General features: G+C 36.2%; 1 pseudogene; it reads left to right on the top strand.

Moving 5' to 3' along the window:
* The first annotated feature begins 2,861 nt into the window (after nt 1-2,861).
* Nucleotides 2,862-3,413, top strand: LOC149222200 (uncharacterized; annotated as a pseudogene).
* Nucleotides 3,414-21,651: the final 18,238 nt, after the last annotated feature.

Here is a 21,651-nt window from a genome sequence, read left to right as displayed (position 1 = left end):
CTGTTTAAACTAAAACACACCAGCTAGAAAGCTAAAAATCTCCACACCCATTCTTTAAGCATAATACCTCTTCAGGTAAAGACAATTTCTGGGTTTACCTAAAGAGTCCCCGTCAAAGTCTACCAATTCATAGGCCCCTTTTGCTAGCTTTCGCTTGACAACATCTCAAGCGATTGATTACCACACTGGTTCGGACAGGATCTCGTGCTTCTCCTTTAAGAGGAGCTTTCCTAGAGCATAAATGCAACAATTGGATTTCTTCCCTACCACAAGATACAACTACTTGTTTGTTTTTACTATCTTGGAGAGTTAATTACTCTCTTACTCCAAGACACTAGCCTAAGCTAAGTTGGTGTATCAGAGCCCTGGGAATAAAAATGTTACTAGATGAATTTTACTTTAAGCATTATTTTTATTGGTTTTTGTTTGTCAAAAGGTGAGGAGATGAAACTCGTGGTATGAAGACTCGACTCAAAATCACTAAAAATGCACCTAAGATGATTTAAACAATCTTTTCTCTTCGATGAACTTCAAACTAAGAAAGAGTTTGAGAATATAAATACTTTGTAAACAAAAATCTTTCTTAACGCACAAATTAAAAGAAGAGATTTTGTCCTTTCCAATGCACTCAAAACGAGACAACTAGTTATTTCACAAAAATTTCCCTTTTTCGTTTCAAAGCACTCAACCACTACAAAAAACGAACTTTTTTTCCAAAAGAGATTTTTTTTATTTTTTATAAAAGACTCAAAACTATGGAAATGACTAACTTTGAGATCTATAAACTATAAAAACCTATTTGAAGTCAAAGCCTACGAGATGTCTTTTTTAAGGATGTTTTACCTAGCTAGATGTAAGCTAAGGACCAATTTATGCAAAACCATAAATCAGTCAAAAACAACCAATTTTGTTTTCTTTTTAAAAATGAAAATCCAAACTTTTGAACACAAGCTTTTCGAAGTTTTGTAAAGAGAAAACACAAAGCAGATTCCTCAACAAGGGGAGATTTCATAAATGGTCAGACTCATAAGAAGGCTAGCAGCAACCAATGTGATCTGAGGTCCCTACAGCTTCTAAGCTCAGAGCTACTACAAGACCAAAATGAAAAACAAACCCAACAAGCAAAACTCCTAGGAATTTCACCTAAAACCATAGCACCAATGAAATCAACCTAAGGAAAGCTTCTGACAGGTTATATGCAGGTCTGGGCAGTGGATAATAACTTCTAAACAAAAACTAAGCTGACTAACAGAGGAAATCTTAGGTTTTTCAAAATTTTGACAGGGTCCGCAGGCCCACAGTTAACACAGGTGCGGTCCCGCTCTGTGCTAAAAGCAAAAGTGCGGATAAGTACGCACTGTGTTAAAAAGCTAGGGTGCGGTCCTCTCCCAAAGCTATGAAAAACGAAAAATAACCCTGGATCTACAATCTCTACCCAATTTCACACACAACAAGCCAAAAACAGAAACAAAAACACAGTTTCTCAGGTCAAAATAAAAACAAGGAAAAAATCAAGTCCCCAGTGGAGTCGCCATTTTGTCACACGGAATAAGTCGATCTTGCGGACAAGATAGACCTTCCTAGAATCTAAAAAAGATCTAATGACACGCAAACCAATCAGACACTATCTTCCTCTAAATATGCTTTTATACACAAAGGAAAACAAGTGTTTTAGGCCTACCTTAGGTCCAACGCGAGTTTGTGATGCCCTCGCTCCTTCGATCCAAATGAGCTCCTTTGTCGCGAATCTGCAAACACAAACAAGCAAACAAATTAAATAGCACTTGAAAAGCCAATATCATAAAACATATTTAACATGAAAGTCAAGGAATTCATGAAACAAATGACATGAGACACTTGTTGAGAAAAATGAGTTTGATTGTATTAATTCAAAAGAAGAAGAACTTTACAACCTGTGCCTTGACGCTGTACAAGCTCCTCCCAGGGTCCAGCAAGAAGTCTCCTCTATTTTGACAAGTTTCACTCTCTTCCCAATGGAGCCAAAAAGGTATGTGATCTCTCCTCTTAAGCTCAACTAGGAATTCTTAATTTCACCAACATTTACCCTAAAAAATGTTCAGCTTCTAACCTCTCTAGAAACCAGCCCAATGCCTGAATTTATAGTGCAATGGAGGGAAGTTACTAGGTCCTCCTTCAAAGGGATAAAGCCCTCCTTCAAAGGGATAGCTCCTCTCATCAAGGGATTAGCTCATTCTCTTTTGGGATGCATGAACCACCTAAGAGTGGCCAATCCACGTCAAAATTCCTTCTAGAATCATCTAGAATTAACCCAAAGTGAGTTTTTTAGAATAAAACTGCGCCTTTTTTACTTTCACAGGGGTCCGCACCCACACCTTTAGGGACAGAGCGGGCAGGTCCGTAGTTTTTGTAAACAGAAGGTGCGGGACCGCATGAAATAGTGAGAGAAAGTGTGGAACCAGAGTTTTATTGATTTTCAATGTCTTTCCCTCAATTTCAAAGCTTGACTTGAAGAGCTGAGGCCTGAGACTTGATTAGGAGGACAGTACAAGTGATGATAGACACATACTGACTGCAAATAATCATGGTGACGATATTTTTGTGTAACAAGATTGACATGAAAGATACTGGCATGTGTTCTTTATTTGATCTCTACTGTCTATTTATGAAATATTTCTAAACTTTATATGATTCGGATGGATATCTGTAACTCCAACCATTATTCTCAATTTTTTTTTAAAACCACTAAAATATATGAAAGAAAAATTCGAATGGTAACATTATCACTCATCGATTTGCTTCTACATATTTTAACTATGCATGTTCATGTTTGTCTGAAACGTAGATCACGAGTCTCACCTCTCCTCCCAACCTCTGAAGCCATGACAAGACCCCCGAAGCCCATTGATGTGGAGCTAACAATTCTTTCAGCTCGCGATCTGAAGAACGTGAGTTGGCGACACGACGACCTGTGCCCTTACGCCGTGGCATGGGTCGATCCCGATTTCAAGGTTTCCAGCAGGTTCGATCCGAAGGGTGATACAAACCCCTCATGGAACGAGAAGCTCATGATTCCTGTAGGAAACAGGTCCCTGGAAGATTCCGAATTAACCATATAAGTCGTGCATGAAAATCCCTCAGAGCACACCAAACCGCTGGTTGGCACCGCATGGATTTCACTTTCCCAAGTCTTGGACGAAGTCAAATTTGAAGAAAAGCTGGAGAGGACCTTGAAGCTCAAACGCCCCTCCAGCCGTCCGCAAGGTAATCTTGAAATTCTGATCCATTTAAGAGAAAAGCGATGGCCGGAACCCCAGTACGCACAGCCCTACGGAACCAGAGGTTTCAATCCAACTGCAGAGTTGACAACATATGAAGGAAATAGATTTCGATACAGTATTTTAAAGGGTTCAATAGAATACAACGACGAGTAATGATGGCGTTACTGCGAATCTTTGAGCATAGACAGAGGAGCAGTGTGAAAAAAAGACAGTGGCTCGTATAACAGTCTTAATGCATTATTTTCCATAGCAGGAACATGTATCCAGCAACGACAGGAGCAGGTATGTCAAACCAGTGGAAGCGTTAGCTTGAGCTATATCAGAATTTTCTATTTGGTGAATTGTGCGCAGATAATGTAGCTAAAATATGGCTGATAAAACATTCATGAAATGCCGAACTGACCTACACAGAAAGGCCATAAAACAGATGGCTCAAAGTAATTATGCAAGGCAGGAATACGCCTGCTCTGATACCATGTTAAACACACATGGGCAGCAAAGGAATCTGAATGATAAAACATGAGAATACATCTTTTATTAACAACTGATATACATTTATAGTACATTTTTTGACCGTTGGGTTTCACATCCCAAGGTCTCTTGGACTTCTTTTTGTCTATTCGTCTTCCATACTAACCCATTTAGGATTAGGTGTCCAACAATCTCTTTCTTCTGCCAACTTGCTAATTTCATTTTCTAGCATGCTTCCAAATAACTTTGCAAACAAGGGGTATATCATTATGGTCCTATAATTGGAGGGATTATTGAAATCACCACCCTTGAAAAGAAGTATTGCCAGACTAGTTGTCCAATCTGTGGGGAACCCCTGTTGTATGATGTTGTTGAGTATTTTTGTAATGTGAGGTGCAAGAATCTTTAAGCCCCACTTTAGATACTCTGCTTGGAGTTCAAATAAGTCTTTTTCTTTTCCAACACCCAACTTCTTGATACCCATATCTACCTCTTGCACCGTGAAGAGTTCAGTATCAGTGTTAACCAAGGGGGGAGGGTCAACCTTGGGATCCTGCTCATAGAGTTGTCTTGCATAGTCAAACCATTTAGAAGTTGTAATACTATGTCCAATTTGCATCATTCTCAGTTGGAGCTCCTTCCAAAATAATTTCGGGTTATTTTCCCAAGGAAGATTAGTTCTTCCTGCCTTGAAACCATGAAATCAACCTTTTTCTTTCTTAATATTTTCTTGTAAGCTTTGAGCTTTATGTTATCCTTGTTTGACTCTTTCCACATTCTCCTTGCCTTTTTGCATTCCTTGTCAAACCAAGTATTAACAGGAAAGCAATTTGTTTTAGACTTCTTAATATTTTCTCTTTTGCACTTTGCAAGTGTGCTTTGAATTAAATGTGTTAATTCGTGACTATGAAGGACGTGAATTGGGATTTTCTCCTTCTCGAAGAGCCTCTCTAGCGTCATTTTGAAGGTATTACAATTTTCTAGAGTCAAAATAATTTTTCCCTTTGGGAGATTTTTTTGAACACACTGAGTTTTTGACTCTAATTTCTTCTTTCCAATCCAAGAGAAACTTAAATAAATTGCCTTTTGATCTGATTTTAAGTCCCAAAGTTGATATCCAATCAAAACATCCTCCATTTTCTCACACAAACCATGCAAGCAAATTACATAATCTACTACACTTTCTCCATTGTAAGTATTGCAAGTTAAATTACCGAAATTTTCCCATCTAGTCAAACCATTACAAATGACTACATTGAAGTCCCCACATAGAGTAAGCAATTGTTAACCAAAGAGATTGCATCCCTTGCCCTCTGAAATTCTTTCCCACTGATTATTACTCCCTTGTGTAAGCCAAATAGGGTCGCAATATTCTTTACAACAAAGAATGCTAGCTTTCTCACTTGCTATCCTAACATTGAAATCACCCACTATAAGGACTTCACCTAGCTAAGAATATGTTGCAATATTTGATTTTAAGGATGTAAAGGGATCTTTGTGGTCAAGCCCTCTACTTTTGTAGATTTTTGAAACTTGCGGCGCAACATAGCATGTTGTGATTCTAATGTGATTTTCATTTTCTGATATTTTAAATCAATTTAATTGTTTATTTGAGTCTTATTTTTCTAGCTGAATGAGATGACCTTATTTTTCCCTCACTAATACCATGATACCCCTGTGCCCTTTTCCATTCCGTGTTACCTTGTTCCACACTGCCATCTTCCAATATCCTTCAAACAAAGGTGCCTTGCACCCTTCATGCTCATGTGTTTCTATGGGGCATATTATGTCTTTATCTTCTGTAATTGGCCGTTAACCCAAGTCCTCGTCGCCATGGGTAACCTTTGCAGTTCCAACAAACTAAACTTAAGGAAACATGGGTATGACTTTATTATTATTTATTTTGACATGCAAGACTCACAACTGAGCCTTTGTCCCTGCTTTCCCATACTGACCTTGCTTCCTGATTTCATGTTGAAGAATTTGTTTCCTCTTCTTTATTACCATCTTGTTGCTCTATTTTGGAAGGAGGTCCAAATCGTGTTATCATAACTTTACCTTTTTAAATCCATGCTCTCTTCCCTTCATCTCTTGATGCCCTAACCTTTGACATTTCCTCCCTCCTTTCTTCCTGTTGTCTTACAGTTAAATCTTCTTCTAGAAAAAAGCGAGAACCCCTCAAGAGATGTTTCTTGCTTCTAATTATGTATTTATCATGCAAGCTATGCATGATGAGTTTTATGGGCCTAACTCTCTCACCATTAAACTTACCCACCCTACATGCTTGGCATATTTGTCCTTTCCATAACAACTTGTCTTTCAAGAATACCCTTGCAAGGTCAAGAGTATATTCATTTTTCCCATAGTTTTTCAACCCTTTAATAATTATGTTTATTGCTCTATTTTGTCTTTCCATGCTTTCTCTATCTTGGATGTTGCCAACCCGAATGTTTGTTTCTCCTTTTGTATTAGTGGAATTGCTAATAACGTGAGCCCAAGTTTTGGAAACTTTTATGGAGTCTCATTTCTTTTCTTCTCTTGCTTTCTCTTCATGGTTGTCTATTTGGGCAACTGCTTTCCCTCTGCTTTCCCTTTATCCTGGGATGGTTTTGCATACACCACCTCTGTACTTTCCACTACAAATTTCTTTATGTTTTTCACATCCGCCTTCATATGTTGCCATTCCATCTTCCCTATTATGAGAGCTTCTTGTAGCAATGCCACTTGTTCTTTCAAAACTTTATTTCTTTCTACTAAAGCCTTGCTTTCAGCTGTTATTATATGAATTTTATGATAGTTTTCCTGCTCTTTAGCTTCTAAAACCTCCACCCTTTGTTTTGCATTTAATAATTCTTTCACATAAAGATCAGATTACTAGGTGAGAGGTGTGGATGTGGGACTATAGAAGGTAAAATCATCAATGACTTTTCCTATGGGCTTATTGTTGCCACATGCTTACAGAGGGGACTTGTTTGAATGCTTATTGCGAAGGGCCTAAGTACTTTCCCTTTGAGACTGTTTTTTCCTTGTCTACTCTCATTTTAGACAGGCTAGTCTTCATTTTTGAGTGCCCCGATATTGTTTGGCATTGACCCAAACCCACTTCCCAACTTTGGTGAATGAGGCAATTCTCACTTGTCCTAGATCATTTATTTCCATAGGTTCTGAAATTTATTGTTTCGTTGTCATGCTTGAATGAATTTCTTACTGATTTGATTTCTTACTAATGATATGAAGAGTACTAGACCCATCCAAAAAAAGGATGACGATAAAATATAGCCATTAGAAGAGAAAAATAATTGTTGACTATAACAAAAGACTTACCGGATAAAAGATTGAAAATGATTAAATAAAAGTTTTAAAAATTATTAAACAAAGAATTGACTTGAATAAATTAACTAAAAAGAAAATTGAATAATTTATGTTAATTTATTTTAAATTAATTTGAGTTTAGGTCAAATTCAAAGCGGAGAAATTTGTACAAATATCAAAATATTAAAAATTAATAAATTTATTTTTAATTATTAAAATATAATAAGAAGAAATTAGTATAAATTTAATGAATTTATTTTTTATTATTTTATTTTGAATAATAAAATTAAAAGAGAAAAAATGGTGAAATTATTTAAATTAAATTAAAGATAATAGAAGAAGTCAAAATTCAAAAGAGAAGTTTTCCGAGTGCTTTTAAATTGCATATGAAGAAATATAAAGCTAACGGTAATTAAAAGGACCCACATGGTAAAACAAGAAAGTGTATTTGAAAATGGAAGTTTTTCCGAGTGCGAAAAAATATAAATCTAACTTGATGTGAAGGACAAATTTTATAAGTATTCACATGTGAAAGTGAAAAGAAAGAGGTATGAAAGCATTACATTCTTAAGAGGGCCAAATATTATTATCAAATATGATATATTATTTTTTCTTAAAGTTTAATAGAAATCTAGTATGGAGCAAAACGATAAGGTACGAAGGAAATGGATTTGACATTTAAAGATGTCAAACTTTTTGAAACAAATGGACATAGTTTATGAAGTTTTGGTCTATGGCCATGGTAACTCTTAAGAGGGCCAAATATTATTATCAAATATGATATATTATTATTTTCTAAAGTTTAATAGAAATCTAGTGTGGAGAAAAAAGATAAGGTACGTAGCTCCAAGGGATAGCTCAATTGGTCGAGTTCCCGTTGCTAAGTACTTTCCCAGTTGGGAGGTCACGGGGTCAAATCTCCTCGACGCCCTTGGGGTTAGGCCTGTTAAGATTGGCCGACGGGCAGATCCCTTCGGGTGGAACTGCCCCAATATTTCCCGTGGATGTAGCGACCACTCAGTGATTGTGAACCATAGTATAAAAAAAAAAAAAGATAAGGTACGAAGGAAATGGATTTGACATTTAAAGATGTCAAACTTTTTGAAACAAATGGACATAGTTTATGAAGTTTTGGTCTATGGCCATGGTAACTAAATTGGTGAATTTCATCATGTAGCTTGAAATGACCAAATGGAAAATAGAGGAATTGAAGAAGGCATTAAAAAGATAAAAAGGAAAAAAAATCTTCTAATTTACCTTATGGCTCTTATTTTTACATATATTTAATAGAGAGTGAAATAAGGATTTTAGGAACTAAACAATCTTCTCATGATCTCCGTGTTATTAGTACAAGTGATTGAGATAGAGACATTTGCTTATATAATAAAGTGAAATGACTAGTTTTGTTCAATCTCAAATCTTCAATAAAGAATGACTTTGAATTGGGTAAATTGTGTGAAAAAACAATCCCTCACAAATGAGGTGCATGCCCTACAATGCCAATGATAAGAGGAGGTTAATAAGTTAAACAAATCAAAAAAAAAATTTAAGCAATAATAATAAAAAGTTGTAACTTGCAAGAGAAGGATCAAGTGTTAATTTGTTAAGGCGTTGCAGTGTAAGATTAAGAAGAGCCACCACAACAAAATTATGATAATTTAGAAGGTAATATTAGATATTTGAACAAATTCCTAATCATAAAAGGTGAATAAATTATGCAAATCTAAAGTAAATTGGAGTTTCAACAATAGATAAAAGAGCTACAACATCAAAATAACAACATAAACAATGCTCACAAAACAGAGATTGAAGATATTAATAGAAAATTGTTGACCAAAAATGATGAAATTTCTCATTTGAGAAATAACAATAAAAATTTATCGATAGAAATAAATTTAAAGAATAAGAAGAAGAGGCAACAAATAGCCCAAAACATGGATAAGGGTTCGAAGACCAATTCAATCAATGTGGACAAACCTAATGATGTTATCAATGAAGTTGCATCAGTGGAAGATCCACCAAAAGTTGAAACTGAAGAGCAAGTAGCCTCAATACAAGGCATCAAAACTAAAAGTTTAAGTGCCATTTCTAATGAAGTATTATTAGTGAAATAACTTCTAGAAGTTAAATTCAAGAAACAATTTAGTGGCAAAGAAACATTCATAGAGTTACTGAAGGTTGACATAGCATTGATCACCACTAATGAAGTCTTATGAAAATCAAAGGATGTTTTCACACCAACAAATACAAAAATATTAGATATCATCATGATGACTCAAGTGAATCATGACAAGATTAAGACAACGATTAAGAAGGATCTGCTTATTAGGGTAACATATCAAAACCCAAATCATAGAATTCATAGTATGCACGAATCGACATACCAATATTCCAAGGTACCTAAATAGAGTCGATGATGTTCTTACATATGATTTTTTTTTAAGATCTATGCACCTTGAATTCAACAAAAAAGAAGAGAAAATTCAAAATCTTATCATCAAAGAGTACCAAAAGGAAACAACCTTGGATGGATTAATCCTTTTTCATTGTGACAATATTGTTTAGGACTTTGAAGGTCTTATCACCTTGTGTTCTCAACCTTATCAAGTAGGTGAAACCTACATTAAGATTGTCCATATTTTTGGAAGTTTTTTTCCTTTCCCATGCTTTAAGGAAATAGGCTTATATTTATATTACTATAGGATAAAAACACGAAATTAGGAAACACTTTTTGGTATGTAGGTATAAATTGCGTTGTTTATGGGTTTCTCGGCTGAGTAAAAAGTCAATAAATTTTCTCATATGAGAGTTTAGAACTTTCTCGGTCGAGAGTTCTAAAATGTTTTGGTCAAGATTTTAGTTGGGTTAATGTTAGGGTTTAAGTCTCTCAGACGAGAGTTAAACAATTTTTCGTCTAAGAAGTTTGGAAAAAAATTCTTGAAGACAAACTCTTAGCCGAAAATTTAGATTCTAATTAAAACTCTCGGTCGAGAGTTTAGATTCCATTTAAAACTCTCAAACGAGAGTCTAGATTCTAATTAACACTCTCGTCCAAATCTTTAGTAAAAATATTTCTCAAACATAATCTCTCGGAGGAGAGTTTAGATTCTAATTAAAAACTCTCAATCAAGAGTTTAGATTCCATTTAAAACTCTCGGCTGAAAGTCTATATTCTAATTAAAACTTTCGATTGAAAGTTTAAATGGTATAAATAAAAAAAATGAAATGTGGTTTCCATTTTTGTCACAACAAAATGGCCCATTAAAACAACTTGAGCCCTTCCTTGCGACAATATTTGCCCCACGAAAGCTACCTGCAGAGAGAATTTCTTAATGAAAGTGACGTGTCAAGCGCGCTCCCACCAACAAGTGCCTAAATTAGCCCTGGTAAGTGCCTAGATCAACTCTTTTAGATACCCATTGAAATAAATTCAATCCAATGCCTCAAACCTTTTGTCTGGTAAACCCTAATAGACAATTATATTTAAATTTTCATTGGTTAACAAGTGGTCCGTCGAGATTAATGTTATCAAAGGTCATATACACTCTTCTCTCTAACCTTCAAAACCATATTTGCTAAAAATTATGTTGCTTAGATTGATGTTGTGATTTTGATGTTATTAGTGTATAAAATCTCTCAATCTAAGTCTCATGTGTATCTAGAATCGAAACTATATGCATGATTGTCTCTAATAAGGAAGAAATATTTGATTGATCAATTTTATCCTACAAACTAATTGGTCTCCACTCATCAATATTAAAAAAAAATGTTAAAGAATTGAATTGATGACTTGTCGAACCACATTATTTGGGATGCAAGCTACATATGTAGAATTTCTCTCTGTAGATCCACAGATTATGCAATATACTAAAGCAAAATACAAGATCTACTTCTACAACAAACTTGCAAAAGCTTAATCGATTTTGAGCAAGATCAAATAGAACACATATAACTGAGAATGAGAAAGCAATCACACATGAATAGAGAAGAATACTCTGGGGAAAGGCTCAATTAAAAACCTCGATCTCTGTATTATCATACAAGTGGAAATATATCCGGATTACACAAAGCTTTAGCTCACAATCTATCTTGCTCTCAGTACAATCCAACAATACAGCTCACAGACTGAATAAACACAACATATGCCTTTCCTCAGCCCTCCAAGCCTCCTATTTCCTTGCGTAGTTTCTATTGGGGTCCAATGTTGCCACCTATGTGAATTGGCCTCATTACACACTCATCAAACTCAAAAGTAACTACGCAACTTCCAAGGAATGAATTCATTCTGCATGCAAGAGATATCCTCCATGGAATATTCTTGAAACTGATAGTAAACTGTCCCATCATCTGATCTCAACTGGGTCTCTGACTGAACTGACATGCATGAGTTGTTTATGAGAGAATATTCAGTTATCTAAAGTGCAGCAATTGCATGCATGCATGCATTAACTAACTGAACTCACAATTAGTTCAACAAACTATTTGAACCAATCTAACTCGACTTAACTTAGTTAACTGAGCTAACTAATTACAACTCAAAGTACAAATCATCCTGATCTCCTTTAACCAAGGGATAACTTCCTTAATCAATGGAGAAATTGTTGCATGTCTTCACATAGACTTCATGTTTGATTTCCTATGACTAATTAACTCAAGATGAATTAATTAATTATTTTACAAACAACTGCGAAGATCAAATTTGAATTTTAATTCTCAATTTTAGTTTAGGGACTAACTAAAATTGGAATGTATCCTGAAATGCTATTTATAACAGTGCTATTTTTAGCATTTCTTATTGCTATTTTCAACACTCCCTCTCAACAAGAAAGGGATTATCAGTCACCCCAATCCTGTCTCTATGGAACTCGAACTTGCATTTTGACAATGCCTTAGTCAAAATATCTGCATCATGTTCCTTGGTTGAAACATACAACAACAACATGATCCTCTTAACCACACAGTCTCGAAGATGATGATACCGAATATCAATGTGCTTGGACCTGTCATGAAAAACCGGATTCTCAGATAGTTTGATACAACTCTAATTATCGCAGTAGATCACAGTTGGATCCATCCTCTGACCAAACAATCCCACTAGAATCTTCCACATCCAAATGGCCTCACATGCTACTTGGCTGGCAGCCATGTATTCAACCTCTGCTGAGCTAAGTTCAACTGACCTCTGTTTCCTGTTGTACCAGGAAACTACAGCTAAACCAAGGTTGAAGATTCCTCCAGAAGTGTTCTTCTGGTCTGATGGACTCCCTGCCCAATCTGCATCTGTGAAGTCGTGAAGCTTCACTCCCTCTATCCATATGTACCACAATCCATACTAATATGTGCCTCTGAGGTATGTCAGCACATGCTTCGCTGCCTTCCAAAACAGCTTAGTATGCTGAACCATAGCTTGACTTAGCTGGTTCACTACAAAGCATAAGTCTGGTCGTGTGTTCACTAGATACATTAGTGAACCCACAAGTTGCTGATAAACAGTAGCAACTACTACCTCACCTGAAGTAGCATCCTCCTTCCCCCAGTTACCAGCTAGAGGAGCTCAGTACTGGCACATACTTTACATCAGTCAGGGTGAGAGGAGCTCCATTCTCCCTCTGAAACATAACTATACCTTCACCTGAAACACGGTACTTTCCATCATCGCCCATCTCGATCCGCATTTGGAGATCCTTCTCCTCCAAGGTACTAAAAAGATTCTTGTCACTGGACATGTGGAAAGAGGCTCCACTGTCCAGGTTCCAAACACATCCCACCGTGGATGAAACCATGCATGCGATGAGAGAGAAATCCAATTCGAACTATGAGGCCAATGCCTCACCATCTGATCCCTTCGAGGATCCCTTCTTGGATTTCTTCTGTGGACAATTTGTGGCATAATGTCCCACCTCATCACAATGAAAGAATTGCACTTTCGATTTGTGAAACTTCTTCCCACCGTGGGAAGAACTGGATTTGGGATGGGACGCCTTCCCTTTCCCTTTCCTCGCCTTACGTGCTAAGGCTATATTTTCTTCATCATCTTGCTTTGATGAAGATCAATCTCTGGTGCTTCTTCTTATCTCCTCCTGCATCAAATTCGACCAAAGTCATTCCGAATCTGACAGTTTCTCTCTTCCATTTACTGAGTCTTGGTAGCTATGCCAGCTCTTAGGAAGACCGAGGAGAGCAATACTCACCATGTCATCATTGGCTGTCGTGATCCCTACACTTCCAAGCTCATCCCTGCAGGTGGTGAGCTTGTTCAGATATGTAGAGATCGTGTCACCCTTTTCACACTTGATTTTCCGAAGCTTGTCTTTCAGTGCCAGCTTCCTCTGATTGTTGTTGTTCTGATATAGATCTTTCAATGTTTTCCACATTGAAAATGGTGTCTCCTTCCCATGGAGACTCGAGACTATGTGGTCTCGAACTCCCTCCAGAAGGATTCTCCTCGCTCTAGCCACACATTTCTTCCATTCCACCAATTCTGTAGCATTAGCTGTTGCTGGCTTGGGGACTTCTTGATCAATGAATTCCTTTAGACCGTTGTCCTCTAATACTACTTCCATGTGATCCTTCCATACTATATAATTCGAGTTGCCATCAAGGGCATCCTTGAGTCTTAAACCGTTGAACGCCATTAGTGAAATTTGAGATGTGATAAGAATTCGAATTCTATAATCAGGAACTTCAAACTTCAAAATTCTCCCTTATTTGTATATTGTTCTTCGTTTTGATCACCTTTGCTCCGATACCATGTAGAATTTCTCATTGTAGATCCACAGATTATGCAATATACTACAAAAAAATAGAAGATCTACTTCTACAACAAACTTGTGGAAGCTTAATCGATTTTGAGCAAGATCAAATAGAACACATATAACTGCGAATGAGAAAGAAATCACACATGAACGCAAAAGAATACTCTGGGGAAAGCCTCAGCTAAAAACCCCGATCTCTGTATTATCATACAAGTGGAAATATGTCTGGATTACACAAAGCTTTAGCTCACAAGCTATCCTGCTCTCAGTACAATCCAACAATACAGCTCACAGTCTGAATAGACACAACATATGTCTTCCCTCAACCCTCCAAGCCTCCTATTTCCTTGCGTAGTTTCTCTTGGGGTCCAATGCTGCCACCTGTGTGAATTGGCCTCATCACACGCTCATCAAACTCAAAAGTAACTGTGCAATCTCCAAGGAATGAATTCCTTCTGCATGCAAGAGATATCCTCCATGGAATATTCCTGCAACTGACAGTACACTGTCCCATCATCTAATCTCAACTAGGTCTCTCACTGAACTGACATGCATGAGTTATTTATGAGAGAATATTCAGTTATCTGAAGTGCAGCAGTTACATGCATGCATGCATTAACTAACTGAACTCACAATTAGTTCAACAAACTATTTGAACCAATCTAACTGGACTTAACTCACTTAACTGAGCTAACTAATTACAACTCATCCTGATCTCCTTTAATTAAGGGATAACTTCCTCAATCAACAGAGAAACTGTTGCATGTCTTCACATAGACTTCATGTTTGATTTCCTACAACTAATTAACTCAAGATGAATTAATTAATTATTTTACAAACAGTTGCTAAGATCAAATTCGAATTTTAATTCTCAATTTTAGTTTAGGGACTAACTAAAATTGGAATGTATCTCGAAATGCTATTTATAGCAGTGCTATTTTTAGCATTTCTTGTTGCTATTTTCAACAACATATATAGTAGAATAGAGAGAGTTTTACCAGACCAACACAAATAAGTAGAGATCCTTGGGGAGAGAACCTAATATTGGGACAGCGGGAATTTAGAGTATGAATGAACAAATATTGAGTTGAGTATGCAATCATGTAGTCCAAGTGTATTTCCAAGTATGCTAGCTACCCCTACTATTTGGTTTTGATATAATATCGCTTATATTCGTCCTTTATTGGTTTTACCAATTGTGTGAAAAGAATAGAAATAGATGCTAGCAGTAGCCAATTTATCTTTGCCCCTTTTGTTAATAAATGTAGGAAGGGAAGAACAAGGAAAGGATGTTGGTCCATACGCCTATATATCTATAGGGGCCTTACAACTATCTTTGCTAGTGAGTTATTGCTTGGTAGTTAATATAATAATTTAGGATCAGAGATAGACTTCATGGTGGCTTTGGCTATAGACAGGGATTCCATCATGTCTCCTGTTGTTTTTTTGTTTCCTTTTCAGTCAAGAAGAATTTCCATTGGCTTGGTAATACATTGAGGGGGACTAAGGTGAAGGGAATGAACTTGGGAATGAAAGATATGGAGATTCCTTATGAAAGGGGTGATCCTCCCTTATTCTTTTGTTTCATATCAACTAGCTATCAATTAATAAATAAATATACTATTGGTAATTATAGGCTTGTTCCATGCCTCACTCAACTCTAACTGAAGGAGGATTCATTCTAAGAAAGATTGGTCTAGGATAACTCAGAGTGAGTTTTTCCATTTTCTTTTTTTGAATCACCTCTTTGCTTTTCGAAATCTGGATGGCCATTAACTTGGTTGTCCTCTCTTTTAGAATTGTGAATGGCCATTGAAATTTGGTTGACAAAAGGGGCTCTAGGGCATCAATGAATTTTGTCCATTATTTTTAAAAATATAAATGGAAAAAAAAAATTAGCAATATAACTATTTTATTTTTTAAATTAATTTTACTAAAAAAAATAAAGATTTAAATAATTTATTTTAATTATAAATATAAGTATTCAAATTACATAATTTATACGTAATAAATACTTTTATGAAGTGCTAAATCTATTTATATATTAAAAAATATAATTTGAATCAATATTAAATTGTAATTTCTCTAACAATGACATTGTCAAACCTACTTAGAGTTATCCATTACTTTTGATTAAAGTAATAATTTTATAACTAGCGCAGATCCATGTTAACCCCAGTTCTACTAAGCATCGAGAGGGATCAAATCTCTCAAGGTGCAAACCTCTTTTTTTAGTGCAACACTTGAGAAAACTTTACTGCAAGTGTTTTCAAGTTTTGCACTAAAAAAAAAAAGTTTGCACCCCTGGAGATTTGATCCCTCTCGGCATTTGATAGATCTAGGGTTAAAATAGATTTAGGCTAAGCTTGTATTATTAATCTACACATAAAATCCATTCTATGTTTCCTCTCAAGAATATTTATGAACTAAAACCTCAATAAAATAATTAGCAAAATGTTGTTAAGAAGATAATTCAAGATTTTTTTTTTCTTTCATCTAAAATAACATGGCAATGATGAAACTTCCATGTAAAAAAATTATTTGAATTCAATAGAGAAAGTGATGCATCAAGAACATCATAAACTATTATGCCTTAATGATTAAGTAGCAAAAATAATTAATGATTTTTCTCTTAAGCAATGTAGAACCATGTAGAAATAATTTTCCTCTTATGCATATTTTATTTACACAATCCATAAGTAGCTTTGAATCTCTCAATACTTGAAGTGTTTATAGTTATTCTCTATAACCACTTTTAAAAGAATACAAAGAGCATAAATCTCAGCTCTGTTAATGGATCCATAACTAGCACCATATTTAAGATTTTAAACAAGTAACAACAATTGATATAAAGAAAGGTCCCAACACCAATTTTACCTAGGGTTCATTGGATTATCCTAGCACAAAATTCATAGTACTATCATGGTTGATGGAGATATCTTTTATTACCATTAAAGATTTGGAAATATGAGGCTTCTAACCATTCTCATATGAAATCCTAATTTTGTGAGAATTGATTAATGGAAAAATATTCTTTTAAAAATCAATTTGTTTATGGAAAGATAATTACCATAGTGCAAAGCATGGTAAGGCTATAAATAATGTTGGAGTGATGATGTATGTCCAAAGATTAATTGTTTCCTATGTTACATGATGATTGATTACATAAATTATTCTATGTTCTAGTATGGTTATTCAATGATTTTTGTTGATGAGATTGTATGATTGATTACATAAATTATTCTATGTTCTTGTATGCTTATTCAAATATTTTTATTAATGAGATTATATATTCAATGATATTATTTGATAACATTATTCAATGTTATTCCATGAACTAGAGATCATGTATGACAATTGATGGAAATATTGAATACATTATTGTGAAATTACTTTGATAATTATAGAATGTCTTTGAGTATATTAGTTATTGTCTTCTTATTTATTTAAAAATATTTAATGAAAATATGAAAATATTTGTTGCTTGAAGATATTGGACCATATCACACCTTAGTTTAATGGAGGTATGCATACCCCAACTAGTGGATGGTGTAGGATTTTACCACACTACAAACCCATGGGGAGGTGCATTGATTTGAATTTAGGAGACATTGTAGCCCATGGAAGGTGGCATTTTTAAATTTTGGTGGTACTACAAAACTTCCACTATTAGGGGTGTTGTAGTACCATGGCCATAATGGGTAGAGTTCTTATGCACATAGGTGTATTTGTATGAAGGTCTTGATTTATCATTAGAGGTATTCACTAGTTTGCAAGCAACAATGTCCTACATTAGCCCATTGGAAGTGTTTTGATACCATAGCCAAGGGAGTGCATTATGCTTCATCACATTGTATCCTTAGGGGAAGATGTTGATATTCCATTGGAGGTTGTGGTTTTGTACTTAATAAGTATTGATACTTTTAGGGATATTGTAACCTACTAGAGGTGAAGATCACCGCGGCTAAAAAAGGGTGGAGCCCTTATCATGATATGATATTTCATATGTTCCTTCATTAATTAGAAATTGGACCATATTGGACATGTGATTTGACAAATATCATTCCTATACATATTCTTTCTTCTAAAAATTTGGAATAGTAAGTGTTTAAGATGCATACAAAAGATAATTGAATCTTATAGAACTATGAGAAATGCTAGGGTTGATGTCAATTTTAGTGAGGGATGACGTAACACCCCTCATGAGCACTACTTATCTTGCATATTACAACATCTCATTTATGATTATATTTATATGAATCTTTGAAAATTATTATATCAACTTCTTATATTATTAATGGAAAAATATGCTTGATGTATGTAAACTTCTCATTGCTTTAGGATATGCACTAACCAAAATTAATTTTCAATAGTATCTCAAAGAATTTGATAAGGAATTAATTTATGTCAATACTAACATTAATTACAAGAGTATGGTTTTCAAGATCCACACTAACTTAAGCCAAAGGTTGGGAGAAACCTGAAAGGTTATTAATCTTGTTGTGGTTTGACACCTAAAGGGAAGGACTTTAGTGCAACATAGATGACTTGGCCTCTATGTTATTAGTTATTTTTTAGGTATAAAATGCAATTCAAGCTTTGATTTGGAAATAATATGTTTGTGATATGTTATTAGTATTTGTAACCCAAAGGGGGTGAATATCATATGACATATGTAAATTTAGCCTAACCCTAGTTCTCCCTAAACCCTATTTATGATTTCTAATTAACATTTTATGGGGGATTAATTGGATTAGCTTGTGAGACAAAAATATATTTTCTTGATGTGCTATGGTGAAAAAGAAGGAAACTACTATTATAGAAAGTCTTGGTTTTCTATACAAGCGTACTTGTATGTTCTTGGAAAAAGTTGTGGTGCGTTCACTTAATTGTGATAGACTAAAGAACACTAAAAAACTTTATTTGAGTGGGTTTATGGATTTCACTAGAATCTATAATCAACACACTCCCCATTATTCCTATTTTGTTATTAAGAGCTTCATAATTGGAGGTGTTGTGGTACCATGGCCAAAGTCGCCGTAATTCTTTGCACATTGGGGAAATGTAGGGAAGTGTTTCTTGTGCTAGAGACCTCTACACCTTATAGTAAATTGTGATCAGTTGCAAATTTATCTATTAATACTCTTTAATTTGGAGAGTACTTTTTCTCTTGGGCTAACCTTTAGGTCTGTGTGACCAGTTGATATTCCCCATTGATCCCAGGCCCTACATTAGGGCATTATCATCACTAAGTGTGTTTCCCTAATGATTTCTACTTTGTATATTTGGCCATCTATATCCCAATGAGGTCTTTAATACAGTTCAATTTTATTCAATGATTATCAAAGAAATTGAGGATTAATATTTTGAAGGAAAATTTTTGTGGAAATGTGAGGATGGTATGCTCATATTTTGTGGCATTTTGAATTTTTGTTCCTCATTTGTATGAGAATGACCATCATCTACTTAATTTCTTGGATAACATCTACATGTGTTCACTAGTTTGGAAGATGACTTGAGAATCCAATAACTGGTATCTTAGCTTGGTTCCATTTGGGCCTTTTTTATTTTAATGAAAGTTTAATTTACCCCCCAATGCACTTCAACTTTTTTTCCCGTAAGAAAAAATCGTAATTTTATTTATGTTGATAAAATTACATTTTGTAGATGCTTGAAGCATATGCATATGGTTGTTCCTGTAATGACAGGTAGCAAACAGAAATAAAAACACAAAGGGGCAAAAGACAGTTCCTGTAATGACAGGAATACAGCAGTAATAATAGAAAAATTTTGTCTACAGGCCTATATTTTCCTTCCTTTTTTCTTCTCTACTTTACGCCAAACTCCAGCGTTGGGAGTGGGGACAATTATAGCAAGTTGGTTTTCCTCTGTGTACACTGGTTGTTCTTTATCCGAGTCCGATCCTTCGGAGCTATGTGCTCGTTTGGCTCCGCTTATTTCCAGCTGTAATTCTTGCTGCCGTACCAAGCTATTTGGCTCCAATTTGGGCCCTTCGGTGTTCTCCTCCTGCGTTTTTTCTTGTCTCCTTTGTACGTCTGTGGGATCCGTGTTCAGTGCTTCCTCCTCCAGTGGTTCGGTGTGCTGCCAACCTTTTGGTTTTTTCTGTTGTTTCTTGTTCCCTTTAGGCTCCTTACTAGACAGTGGACATGCATATTGAAGGTGTCCTGTCTGCAGGCAGCCGCGGCATCTGAAAGCCGTGTTCTCGTAATCAAGTTGTTGCGTCCACAGTGAATTATTAAAATTCAATGTGATGTGATCTGGGAGTCCTTGACTCAGATCCACCTCTACACATATTCTGGCATATGTGAAGATTCCCCGGTTAGCTCTGTCCTCATCTATTTTAAGATGTTTTCCTAAGGAATTCCCAATGGCTGTTAATGCTTTTCGATGCCAGAAATGCAGTGGGAGGTTATGTAGCCTTACCCAAACTGGCATCGTCGAAACTACCATGGTATTGGCATCAAAGTCCGGGAACTAGGGGGTGATAAAGAGACCAGCATTGCCCCAAAACCAAGGCCCCTGATTAATGATATTGTCTCGTTCCAGTTCTATGCTAAATCTGACTATGAAGAATCCTTTAGGGCATAGATATATTTCACATTTGGGTGTCCATGAAGTATAAACCCATTGATGCAGTGCATCAGATTTGGGCCAATAACCGTTAAATCTGCATATAATAGCATTGTGAATTAAATTTGTGTATAGATCTGTTACCTCCGGCAATGATACAGTGAGCATAGGTGATTCTGGCCTCTGTTCCGCAATGTAGGGCCCTGGAAGCTCTGATGTGGGTGCTGGTCTGTGTCCCTGTGGTTCCTTTCCTTTGACTGCATCGCGGAAAGAGCCTGTATTCTTTGAGCTAGTTGCCTTGCATCCGCCTAGAAGTCTCAGATTGAGGATGATGGTTGAATCTTTAACAATTCCATAGTGCTGGAGAGTGTGTTGGTCCTGCATGCAGAGTCCTGAGAATAAAAGATTTTGGTATGTTGCCGGAGTTCCCAGTTTCATCTGGATCTGCTTTTTTAACTCCAGAACATCCATCCCTTCCTTGATTTGTACACAATAGTGTATGCCTTCTACCGATCTGATAAATATTTGTTTCAGATCTGACGGATCTGCCTTGACCAAGCCCCGATTTGCATGATTGTTCTCCGGATCTGGCAGATCGATGGTGGTTCTAGGGTTTGTATGCCTTCCTTCTGCGTTAAAGGGCTTTCTTTCTTTTACCAGATGCAGCCGTAGTGGTTCCAGATGCAGCCGTAGTGGTTCTGGTGCACCCGCGGTCACTACCGGCCAGATCGCCTCTTCCTTGCCTTTAAGCTCAGTTAAAAGCTCAAAATCGAGTTGATTATGTGTTTTTGTTAGCAGATCTGGGCGATGGTGGTCCGCATCGTCCATGCCATGCCCTGTTGCATGAAGGTCAAACGACGCACTGTGTGAGAACCCCTGGTACTGGTAAAGGGAGCTCGTCCGTGACCTGGAGGAGGATTGATCTGCCACCGAGGACCGATCCGTCGAAGAGGGAAGCCAGATCCATGGCGATGTAATCGATTCGGTTGATCTAACCCGCGGTTTCGAGCAGGGACTCCCTGCGTTCGCTGCCCCTTCGGTGATATGCACTGTGTCGGCGGCGCTGAGGAATGCAGTAGCCCTATCCATCCTGTTCTCCCAAGTCGCAGAGTCCGTCTTTGCGTTCGACAACAATCCTATAGAGTATCATCATGTCCAATGCACTTCAACTTGTTTGGGTAATTAGACAAATATGTTTAAGCTGACATGGCATTGTTTTGAGGATGCTACTTAATTGAGAGCATATTTGGCAATCAATGGGA

The sequence above is a fragment of the Pinus tabuliformis genome, chromosome Q, assembly GCF_031772625.1.
Source record: "Pinus tabuliformis cultivar Carrire ecotype Pingquan chromosome Q, CPIR1, whole genome shotgun sequence".
Classification (NCBI taxonomy): Eukaryota; Viridiplantae; Streptophyta; class Pinopsida; order Pinales; family Pinaceae; genus Pinus; species Pinus tabuliformis.
This window is presented reverse-complemented; position numbering and strand designations above follow the sequence as displayed.